This window comes from Phyllobates terribilis, unplaced genomic scaffold (assembly GCF_046119375.1).
Source record: "Phyllobates terribilis strain yellow unplaced genomic scaffold, ASM4611937v1 Scaffold_13__5_contigs__length_258822181, whole genome shotgun sequence".
NCBI classification, from domain to species: domain Eukaryota; kingdom Metazoa; phylum Chordata; class Amphibia; order Anura; family Dendrobatidae; genus Phyllobates; species Phyllobates terribilis.
The window spans coordinates 115,140,619-115,153,017 of NW_027362773.1; positions in this window are offsets into that span (position 1 = coordinate 115,140,619).

Here is a 12,399-nt window from a genome sequence, read left to right on the forward strand (position 1 = left end):
GCATCGTGACATTGTTCCTATCACCGTTGTCTTGGTTCTGCATGAAATGTTCTGGCGTAACACTTGTTTGTTCTTCAGATTTCCAGATGCCAAATACGTAGTGACATGTCCATCGCTGCACAGAATAAGTCCATGGAGGACTCCCAACATCTTTCTCTGGATCCTCAAATGAACCTACTGAAGTTTGCTGGAAACTGTGCAGGATCTTGCAGTGTGGCCATATAATATATTATATATGCACTTGTTTCATTGTTGAATAATTGTAACTTCTAATAAAGATGAAGTTGTAACATGACTGCAATGTAGTTGTATTGGAGTTGGCAGCATCTAGAGTTCCTGGTCAAATGACTTGATAAGGGTATGTGCACAAGTTTAGTTTCGTGTGCAGAAATTTATACATCTCTTGGCAGGAAAACACAGCCTCAAACGTTGCTTCTTTGCCTGTGTTTTCAGTGCGTGAAAAGGTCACAATTGACATGCTGCAGATTATCTGCACATCTGTTACTCAACATGTGGATGACCTTTCCGGTTTCTCATTCACTTTGCTGGCCTCTCTGCATGGCAAAAAAAAACCACACCAAATTTGCATCTGTCAATCAAATGCTGCTAAAAGAATTGCACCACCCTGACACTACAAATAAGTCAAAGTCTTCATGAGACTACACCCTTTTCCCTCACCCATGATGGCACCTGAGTGGGATCCACCCCAATCGCTGGACAGGAAGCCCAGAGCACAAAATAAAAAATACAACTCCCACTGCCTCCTTCAATGTGATTTCCTGTCCTTTGGCTATAGGAACCTGGAGTAGCCATGAATTGTAAAACACCATAGCTTGTTCTGTAGCAACCTAGTAAGAATAGCAGAGTACATGGGCCCAGTTGGGTGCTGAAATGCTAACATCAGATAGGGGCAAGTAGTGTCAAACTCAAATACAAACTCCTGGTGAGATGACCAGCTGCTAATTTGGCCACAAGCAGCTCCCACAATGCCCCTCACCTGATGGTCTAGTGTTCCCTATATATTTAGAAGCTCTTTAAGGGGTGCACGAGTGCTGGGTTGTGCACACGTGCTGGGCTGTACAAAGTGACCTTGGAGATAAGTGGCAGTTATTTCAGAGGCAGTTAGTCAGGGCAGGAGTCAGGTAACCAACACTTTGACCACTTACTCTCTTTTAACTGTTTCTGTTAGCTCTCACTTTTTCCTCTATAGTCCTCCACTTTCTAGTAACCCCTCAAATCCCTACACCTAATAAGAAACACTTCATCTCTCCCTCCATCCTCCCCATTCATCTCGCCTCCTCCGAATTATTCCTCAACATTCAATCCTGGATCTCCAAACACAGCCACCTCATGCTCTCTTGCTCCCACCTTCTAACACTTTCTCTGCTCCTCCTCTCTGCTGGAGATATCTCTCCAAATCCTGGTCCTCCTCGCCATATCCCCAGTTACTTCTACCTCCTATCCACAACCTTCCACAAACTGTCGCAACCCTTCTAACCTCATACCCATCCAACTAATCCCCACTTCCTTAGTTGCTCTGACAGGAGCTCTATGGAACGCTCGCTCCGTCTGCAACAAACTTTCCTACATCCACAACCTTTTCATTACTAACAAACTTTCCTTCCTTGCCATTACCGAAACCTGGCTCACCCCCTCTGACACCGCCTCCCCAGCTGCACTTTCATATGGTGGATTCCACCCCCCCCCCCCCCCCAACTGCAAACATGGCGGAGGCGTAGGTTTTCTCCTGTCAGATACCTGCACTTTCACCCAAATATCACTGCCACCCTCTGTTACACTCCCCTCTTTTGAGGTGCACGCATCTTTTCCCTCTCTGACCTCCAACTGGCCATCATTTACCGACACCCCCCCCCAGGGCTAGCCACCACTTTCTTAGACTACTTCACCACCTGGCTGCTTCACTTCCTTTCCACTGACATCCCCACTATCATGATGGGTGACTTCAACATCCCCATTGCCACTTCCCACTCTGTCTCTAAGCTCCTATCCCTCACATCCTCCTTCGGCCTTGCTCAATGGTCTTCGGCAGCTACTCATAAAGATGGCCACACACTGGACCTCATCTCCACCTGCCTCTGTTCCCTATCTAACCTCTAACTCACCCCTCCCTTTCTCTGACCATAACCTCCTCACATTCTCTACCCTCTCCTCTCCAAATGAACAATCCCCACTCCACAAACTTGCACACGCTCACAGAAACATCAAACACCTTGACCTACACTCGCTCTCTGAATCCCTTCTCCCTCTTAAATTCCTTACACAATGCAGATGTTGCTGCCGCTTCATATAACACCACAATAGCTGCAGCTCTCAACTCTATCGCCCCTCTCACACATACCAAATCTCGCACAAACAGGCAACCCTGGCACACCAAACTTACTAAAGAACTGCGACAGGCCTCCAGGGTTGCGGAGAGGAGATGGAAAAGTCTCACTCCATCGAGCACTGCATCACATTCAAACAATCCCTCACTATCTTCAAGTCCGCGCTCACTATAGCAAAACAAACCTACTTCTCATCTCTCATATCCTCCCTGTCTCACAACCCTAAACAGCTATTTAACACTTTTTCAATTCTCTCCTTCGTCCCCCAGCACCTCCTCCCTCTTCTCTCATCTCAGCCGAAGACTTGGTGTCAATCAGACAAGGCTTTTGCCTAAAGCCTGCACAACCCCTCATATCTACTCAACCTAACTCCTCCAAACCCCACTTCTCCACCATTACAGAAGGTCAAGTCTCCTCCTTACTCTCCAAATCACACCTCACCACCTGTGAACTTGACCCGATCCCATCCCACCTCATCCCTAACCTTACCAGTCTTCATCCCAACCCTAACCCACCTCTTCAACCTGTCACTAACAACCGGTGTCTTCCCCCTCATGTTTCAAACATGCCGCAATCACACCCATCCTCAAAGCCCTCCCTTGACCCATCCTCTCTGACTAGCTACCGCCCCATATCACTTCTCCCCTTTGCCTCAAAACTACTTGAACAACATGTCCACCTTGAACTGTCCTCCCACCTCTCCCCCTGTTCCCTCTTCGACCACCTACAATCTGGTTTCTGACCGCATCACTCGACTGAAGCTGCCCTGACCAAAGTCACAAACGACCTACTAACTGCCAAATCCAAGCGACACTACTCCATCCTCCTCCTTCTGGACCTGTCATCTGCCTTCGACACAGTGGACCATTCCCTCTTACTACAGATTCTCTCATCTCTTGGCATCACGGACTTGGCCCTATCTTGGATCTCCTCATACTTAACAGACAGGTCATTCAGCGTCTCCCACTCACACACCACCTCCTCATCTCGCCCCCTATCTGTCGGTGTCCCCCCCAAGGTTCAGTTCTAGGACCTCTGCTTTTCTCCATCTACACCTTTTTGGCCTGGGACAGCTTATAGTCTCACGGCTTTCAGTATCACCTCTATGCTGATGACACACAGATCTACCTCTCTGGACCCGATATCTCCTCCCTAACCAATATCCCACAATGTCTGTCTGCCATCTCATCCTTCTCTGCCAGATTTCTAATACGCAACATGGATAAAACAGAGGTCATCATCTTTCCACCCTCTCATTCATATCCCCCATCTGACCTATCCATCAACGTCAATGGCTGTTCACTCTCCCCAGTCCCACAAGCTCACTTCCTTGGGGTAACCCTGGACTCTGATCTCACCTTCAAACCACATATCCAAGCCCTTTCCACTTCTTGCCGACTCCAACTCAAAAATATCTCCCGGATCCGTGCATTCCTCAGCAAAGACTGCAAACACACTAGTGCATGTCCTCATCTTCTGCCTCAACTACTGCAACCTCCTGCTCTGTGGCATCCCTTCCAACACTCTTGCGCCCATCCAATCTATCCTAAACTCTGATGCTCAACTAATCCACCTGTCCCCCCCGCTATTCCCCGGCCTCTCTCTGGCAATCTCTTCACTGGCTCACCATTGCCCAGAGAATCCAGTTCAAAACCCTAACCACGGCATACAAAGCCATCCACAACCTATCTCTTCCATACATCTGTGACCTAGTCTCCCGGTACTTACCTGCACGCAACCTCCGATCCTCACAAGATCTCCTTCTCTACTCCCCTCTTATCTCCTCTTCCCACAATCGCATACAAGATTTCTCCCGTGCGTCCTCCCCTACTCTGGAACTCTACCCCAACACATCAGACTCTCGCCTACCATGGAAGCCTTCAAAAGAAACCTGAAGACCTACCTCTTCTGACAAGCCTACAACTTGCAGTAACCACCGCTCCACCACATTACTGCACGACCTCCTGTATCCTCACCCATCCCTTGTAGACTGTGAGCCCTCGCGGGCAGGGTCCTCTCTCCTCCTGTACCAGTCGCTGACTGTGTGCACGCGTCTTCTTGTGCAAAGTGGCTTCGGAGAGAAGTGGCAGTTATTTCAGAGGCCATGACTAACATTCGTCTTCTTCTTCTCTTCCCACAGGTATATGCTCTGCATAATTCCCCTGCTCCTATGTATGCTGTCTGCTAATGCTCTGCTGACCCGTCTCTCTGGTATATGCTCTGCATAATTCCCCTGCTTCATCTGTCCCACTCCAATCAATATTCACATATGTTTCTTCTTTCCCCACTATATACCTTATCTGATTTTTAGAGGTGTTAAACTGCAGAGACTTGTGTCCTGGCTCTGTCTTTGATCACCCAGCCATCTCCTGTTCAAATGACCAGCTGTTAATTTATCCACAAGCCGTTCCCACAATGCCCTACACCTGATATAGTTTAATGTGGCCTATATATTTAGACTCTCTGTAAGGGGTGCACGCGTGCTGGGGTGTGCACGCGTCTTCTTGTGCAAAGTGGCTTCGGAGAGAAGTGGCAGTTATTTCAGAGGCAGTTAGTCAGGGCAGGAGTCATATAACCAACACTTTGACCACTTACTCTCTTTTAACTATGTTTCTGTTAGCTCTCACTTTTTCCTCTATAGTCCTCCACTTTCTAATAACCCCTCAAATCCCTACACCAAGTAAGAAACTCTTCATCTCTCCCTCTATTCTCCCCATTCATCTCACCTCCTCCTCCAAATTATTCCTCAGCATTCAATCCTGGATCTCCAAACACAGACAGCCACCTCATGCTCTCTCTTGCTCCCACCTGCTAACACTTTCTCTGCTCCTCCTCACTGCTGGAGATATCTCTCCAAATCCTGGTCCTCCTCGCCATATCCCCACAGTCACTTCTACCTCCTATCCACGACCTTCCTCAAACTGTCGCAACCCTTCTAACCTCATACCCATCCAACTAATACCCACCTCCTCAGCTATACTAACAGGAGCTCTATGGAACGCTCGCTCTGTCTGCAACAAACTTTCCTTCATCCACGATCTTTTCATTACAAACAAACTCTCCTTCCTCGCCATCACTGAAACCTGGCTCACCCCCTCTGACACAGCCTCCCCAGCTGCCCTTTCATATGGCGGATTCCACCTTTCCCACACCCCCCGCCCCAATGGCAAACATGGTGGAGGCGTAGGTTTCCTCCTATCGGAACTCTGCGCTTTCACCAAAATCCCACTGCCACCCTCCGTTACACTCCCCTCTTTTGAGGTGCACTGTGTGCGCATCTATTCCCCCTCCAACCTCCAACTGGCCGTCGTTTACCGACCCCCAGGGCAAGCCACCACCTTCTTAGACCATTTCACTACCTGGCTGCTTCACTTCCTTTCCACTGACATCCCCACTATCATAATGGGTGACTTCAACATCCCCATTGACACTCCCCACTCGTCTGTCTCTAAGCTCCTATCCCTCACCTCCTCCTTTGGACTCACTCAATGGTCTTCCACACCCACCCACAAAGATGGCCACACACTGGACCTCATCTTCACCCGCCTCTGTTCCCTATCTAACCTCTCTAACTCACCACTCCCTCTCTCTGACCATAACCTCCTCACATTCTCTACCCTCTCCTCTCCGGGTGCACAATCCCCACTCCACAAACTCACACACCCTCGCAGAAATCTCAAACACCTTGACCTACACTCTCTCTCTGAATCCCTCCTTCCTCTCACAGACATAAATTCCTTGCACGATGCAGACGTTGCTGCTGCTTCATATAACACCACAATAGCTTCAGCTCTAGACTCGATCGCCCCTCTCACACACACCACACCTCGCACATTCAACAGGCAACCCTGGCACACTAAACTTACCAAAGAACTGCGCCGGGCCTCCAGGGTTGCGGAGCGGAGATGGAAAAGGTCTCACTCCATCGAGCACTTCATCGCATTCAAGCAATCCCTCACTAATTTCAAGTCCGCACTCACTACAGCAAAACAAACCTACTTCTCATCTCTCATATCCTCCCTATCTCACAACCCTAAACAGCTATTTAACACTTTCAACTCTCTCCTTCGTCCCCCAGCACCTCCTCCCTCTTCTCTCATCTCAGCCGACGACTTTGCCTCATTCTTCAAACAGAAGATTGACACCATCAGACAAAACTTTGGCCTAAAGTCCACACAACCCCTCCTCATATCTACTCAACCATCCTCCTCCAAACCCCACTTCTCCACCATTACAGAAGGTCAAGTCTCCTCTTTACTCTCCAAATCACACCTCACCACCTGCGAACTTGACCCAATCCCATCCCACCTCATCACTAACCTCACCTCAGTCTTCATCCCAACCCTAACCCACCTCTTCAATCTATCACTAACAACCGGAGTCTTCCCCTCATGTTTCAAACATGCCGCAATCACACCCATCCTCAAAAAGCCCTCCCTTGACCCTTCCTCTCTGACCAGCTACCGCCCCATATCACTTCTCCCCTTTGCCTCAAAACTTCTAGAACAACATGTCCACCTTGAACTGTCCTCCCACCTCTCCTCCTGCTCCCTCTTCGACCGTCTACAATCTGGCTTCCGACCGCATCACTCGACTGAAACTGCCCTGACCAAAGTCACAAACGACCTACTAAATGCCAAATCCGAGCGACACTACTCCATCCTCCTCCTTCTGGACCTGTCCTCTGCCTTTGACACAGTGGACCATTCCCTCTTACTCCAGATTCTCTCATCTCTTGGCATCACGGACTTGGCTCTATCTTGGATCTCCTCATACTTAACAGACAGGACATTCAGCGTCTCCCACTCACGCACCACCTCCTCATCTCGCCCCCTATCTGTCGGTGTCCCCCAAGGTTCAGTTCTAGGACCCCTGCTCTTCTCCATCTACACCTTCGGCCTGGGACAGCTCATAGAGTCTCACGGCTTTCAGTATCACCTCTATGCTGACGACACACAGATCTACCTCTCTGGACCCGATATCTCCTCCCTACTAACCAGAATCCCACAATGTCTGTCCGCCATCTCATCCTTCTTCTCCGACAGGTTTCTAAAACTCAACATGGATAAAACAGAGTTCATCATCTTTCCACCCTCTCATTCACATCCCCCATCCGACCTATCCATCAACGTCAATGGCTGTTCACTCTCCCCAGTCCCACAAGCTCGCTGCCTTGGGGTAACCCTGGACTCTGATCTCTCCTTCAAGCCACATATTCAAGCCCTTTCCACCTCCTGCCGACTCCAACTCAAAAACATCTCCCGGATCCGTGCATTCCTCAGCAAAGACTCTGCAAAAACACTAGTGCATGCCCTCATCATATCCCGCCTCGACTACTGCAACCTCCTGCTCCGTGGCATCCCTTCCAACACTCTTGCACCTCTCCAATCTATCCTAAACTCTGCTGCTCGACTAATCCACCTGTCCCCCCGCTATTCCCCGGCCTCTCCTCTCTGTCAATCCCTTCACTGGCTCCCTATTGCCCAGAGAATTCAGTTCAAAACTCTAACCATGGCATACAAAGCCATCCACAACCTGTCTCCCCCATACATCTGTGACCTAGTCTCCCGGTACTTACCTGCACGCAACCTCCGATCCTCACAAGATCTCCTGCTCTACTCCCCTCTTATCTCCTCCTCCCACACTCGTATACAAGATTTCTCCCGTGCTTCCCCCCTACTCTGGAACTCTCTACCCCAACATATCAGACTCTCGCCGACCGTGGAAACCTTCAAAAGGAACCTGAAGACCCACCTCTTCCGACAAGCCTACAACCTGCAGTAAACACCACTGCACGACCAGCTCTACCCTCACCTACTGTATCCTCACCCATCCCTCGTAGACTGTGAGCCCTCGCGGGCAGGGTCCTCGCTCCTCCTGTACCAGTCGCTGACTCGTTTTGTTAAGATTATGTAAATGCTTTTGTTATGTATATCCCTATCACATGTAAAGCGCCATGGAATACATGGCGCTATAATAATAAATAATAATAATAATTATGTAAATGTTTTTGCTATGTATATCCCGATCACATGTAAAGCGCCATGGAATAAATGGCGCTATAATAAATAATACAGAGGGCCAAAATTAAAAGCTTGAACAGAGTCTCTATCAACTTTGCAATTTATTTAAAAAAAAAAAAGTTGTATACTTTTCAAATATTACATGCTTTCATATAGAAACCAACCTAAGGGGTTTGTCCCATGAGTACTGCTGAGCGGAGGCCAGACTGACTGCTAACTCATTCCAGTGAGTGGCTCACTCAGGGGTTTCAAACGAATCATCACTCAGATTTAGATGGAAACCTCAATGTAAGTGCAGTGTAGAACGCTGGATAAATGTGATCCCAAATGTTTTGTAAAATGTCCCCACTCTGGTCCATCTGTAGTGAGGAGAGCCTGCTTAATTTACAGGTTACAGCACGAGCTGGGCAGTGTATTGGTATTAAAACTTATTGGTCACTACAACCAGGGCTGTGGAGTCTGTCGGTGTCCATTTTGGTGGAGTTTAGAAGATGGACTGCAACTCCAAAAATAACTGGATGCAGTTTGGGGAATATTTTTTTCATAATTTGGGAACATTATGAAATGTCCTATTCCTGATCTAAGGGTCTAGACTTTCAGCTGGGATGAATCTGCTACAGAAAATTTATCACTTAAACATGAGCCGTGTATGAGGGGGTCAGAGGTTTGGCTTACTGACTCCACAGCCCTGACTACAACGACAGTTTGCAATTTTCACTCTGTATCATCCACTGCTGCTTGCTTCTGGAAAAGGCCCATTGAGCCAAAAAAACTCACTACACCTGTAGATAAATTCCAAAATGTGGTCACTTAAGGGGGGATTCTGCTCTCCTAGCATTTAGGAGCTGTGTATATGGAGTCCATATACTATTCTAGCAAAATCTGCACTCCAGGAGGCAAATGGCACTCTGTCCCTCCCAAATCTCACAGTATGGCTAAGCATTACAGAACAGCCACATATTGGGGTGGGGGATTTCTAGCTGATGCGGCGGGCCCTGACATCCGCTGATGTCACGTCAAGTTCTGGCTGCAGCCGGGGGTGACCTAGTGACACTACCCGCTGATTGATGGGCTGTGGGCAGGGTTTCACCGCACATCACAGCCCAGCATCCACCATGTGCTTTTCCTCTCATTCATTGGGAGTGGGGTGCAGTGGATGCTGGGTTGTAATGCACAGGGAAGGGGGGAACCACACCCACAGCCCATCAATCAGCGGGGAGCGTGTCACTAGGTCACCCCCGGCTGCAGCCAGAACTTGATGTGACATCAGCAGTCAGAGCTGGCTGCAGACAGGGGTCACATTTTGCCTGTGAAGCACAACACAGGGTATTTCTAAACAAACATTTCCATCATTTAAATACGTTGGGGCATCTATAGTAGTGGACAACCCCCTCTTAAGAGGTGTAATTTGTAAAATGGTGGTTCTGGCAATTCAGGGGCTCTACCAATGTGACATGGCACCCTCAAACCAGTCAAGCAAAATCTGAACTCCAATATGGCGCGTCTCCTGAGCTCTGTACTGTAACTCAAAAGTAGTTTTTGACCACATATGAGGTAACTGCGTACTCAGGAGAAATTGCACAACAAATTTTGGGGTCCATTTTCTCCTGCTATCCTTGTGAAAATGGAGAAATGTGGTGCTAAAACAACAATTTTATGGGAAAACTATATATTTTCATTTTCGCAGCTCAACATTGTAAAATTCTGTGAAGCACCTGTGTGTTGAGCACCTTGACCCCATGTCTAAATTCCTTGAGGAATCTAGTTTCCAAACTGGGGTCACTCGTGAGGATTTTACACTGTTTAAACACATCAGGGGCTCTCCAAACATGACATGCAACCGCAGACCACTCCATCTGCATTCCAAAACCTCACTGCTTCCTGAGCCCCGCTGTGCGCCCAAACGGTAGTTTTCCCCTACATAGGGGGTATCTGTGTACTCGGGAGGAATTGCACAACAAATTTTGGGGTATATTTTCTCCTGTTACCCTTAAGAAAACGAAAAAAATTGAGGCTTAACATTTGTGGTAAGTTGATTTTTATTCTTCTGGCTCTACGTTATAAACTTCTGTGAAGCACCTTCTGGGTTCAAGATGCCCACCAAACCTCTGTATACATTCCCTGAGGGGTCTAGTTTCCAAAATGTCACTTGTGGGGAGTTTCCACTGTTTAGGCACATCGAGGGCTCTGTAAACGCAACATGGCTGCTGCTAATTTTTCCAGCAAATTTTGCATTCAGAAAGTTCAATGGTGCTCCTTCCCTTTCGAGCCCTGCCGTGCGCTCAAACTGTTTTTTTCCCCAGACTTTGGAATCCAAAAAATTGGGGCTAAACATTTGCTGGGAAAAAGTTAATGTTTTTTTTTTTTTTTCTTCCATTCCATTAATACGCAAAAGTGACACCATTCTAAAACTGCATCCTAAGATGCTCAACACCACATTCAAGAAGTTTATTAACACTTCAGATGCATCACAGGAATTAAAACAACATGGACAGAAAAAAATACAAATGTTACCTTCACCCACAAAAATGTTCCTTTAGTCCCACATTTCTCATGTTCGCAAGTATAACAGGAGAAAATGGACCATATAATGTTGCCCACTTTTTCCTGAGTACAAGGATACCCCATATTTTCTCAAACTCTTGTATGGGTGAAGGGAAGGAGTGCTATTTGATTTTTTTTTTTTTTTTGGAGTGCAAAATTGTCTGGAATAGATTGGATGCCATGTTGCGCTTGTAGAACCGCCAAGGTTCCAGAACAGAAACCCCCACTAGTGACCCCATTTTGGAAACTACACCTCTTTAAGAATTCCCCCAGACAGGAAGGGGACTTTAACTCCATATCGCCACCTGTTGGAAGCAGCAATCGTACAAGAGGTGTAATGAACATGTTAAACCCACAGGTATTTCACTGAATTGTATAAAATTGGGCTGTGAAAATTAAGTTATTTTTTTTCCACTAAAATGTTTTAGCCCCAAGTTTTTAATTTTCAAAAGGGATAATGGGAGAAAATGGACCACAATTTGTTACACAATGTCTCCTGAGTACCGCAATACGTCATGTTAAAAACTACTTTTTAGGCACAGTGCAAAACTCAGAAGGGGAAGGGGCGCCATATCGGAGTGCACATTTGCCTGGAATGGTTTGAGGGTTCCATGACCCACTGGAAGATCCCCCATAGGTGACACCATTTTACAAACTACACCAGGGGTCAGTGATCATATTAACACCACCTGCGTTATAAAGTTTTAGCCCCTGAGTTTACATTTTTACAAGGGGAAATAGGTAAAAAAATTACGGTATAATTTAGATTTTTTTGGGGGGAGGCAGAGTGAACAAAAAACAGCAACTCAGTTTGTTTGGGTTATTTTTATGCTGTTCACCATTTGGTAAAAGTGATAAGGAAGCTTTATTCTTCGGTTCAGTACGATTATAACGATACCACATTTTATATAATTTTGGACTCGCCGGTATGGGGCTGATAAACCATCAATTGCCCCAATCTACTCTCCTGCTATGGAGTGGTAAGATGAACTTGATGGTGCCAAGTCGGGCGGCACTATACCAGTCTGCCCCTCTAATGAAGGTGTGAGCTGGACTCACTGGTACGGGGCTGATAAACCATCAATATCCCGGTCTATCCTCCTAATTGGAGTTGCACGACAGACATGGTTATACCAGATCTGGTGAAAATATTTCAAGACCAGCGTATCCTCCTGGTTGAAGTTAGAAAATGCACTCATTGGAAATCAAGTCTGTGGAGCAATTATGCCCAATAAGTATTTCTGGATTGAAGTCATAAAGCTGGTAGATTGAACTAAGTGGCGATTTGGGTAAATATCCAGTCAATGTGCTTTTGAAGTGATAAAACTGCACCTGGGCAATAAACCTATAAGGGGAGGAATCGATGAGTTAAAATGTCCCCTTACCTGTCAGACTTCTGTGGCAAAGGAGGAACATCTTCACTAGTCAAGATGAATGCCTTCACACTGAGGTAAAATCGTTCTGATTATTACTCAAAAACAGATGAT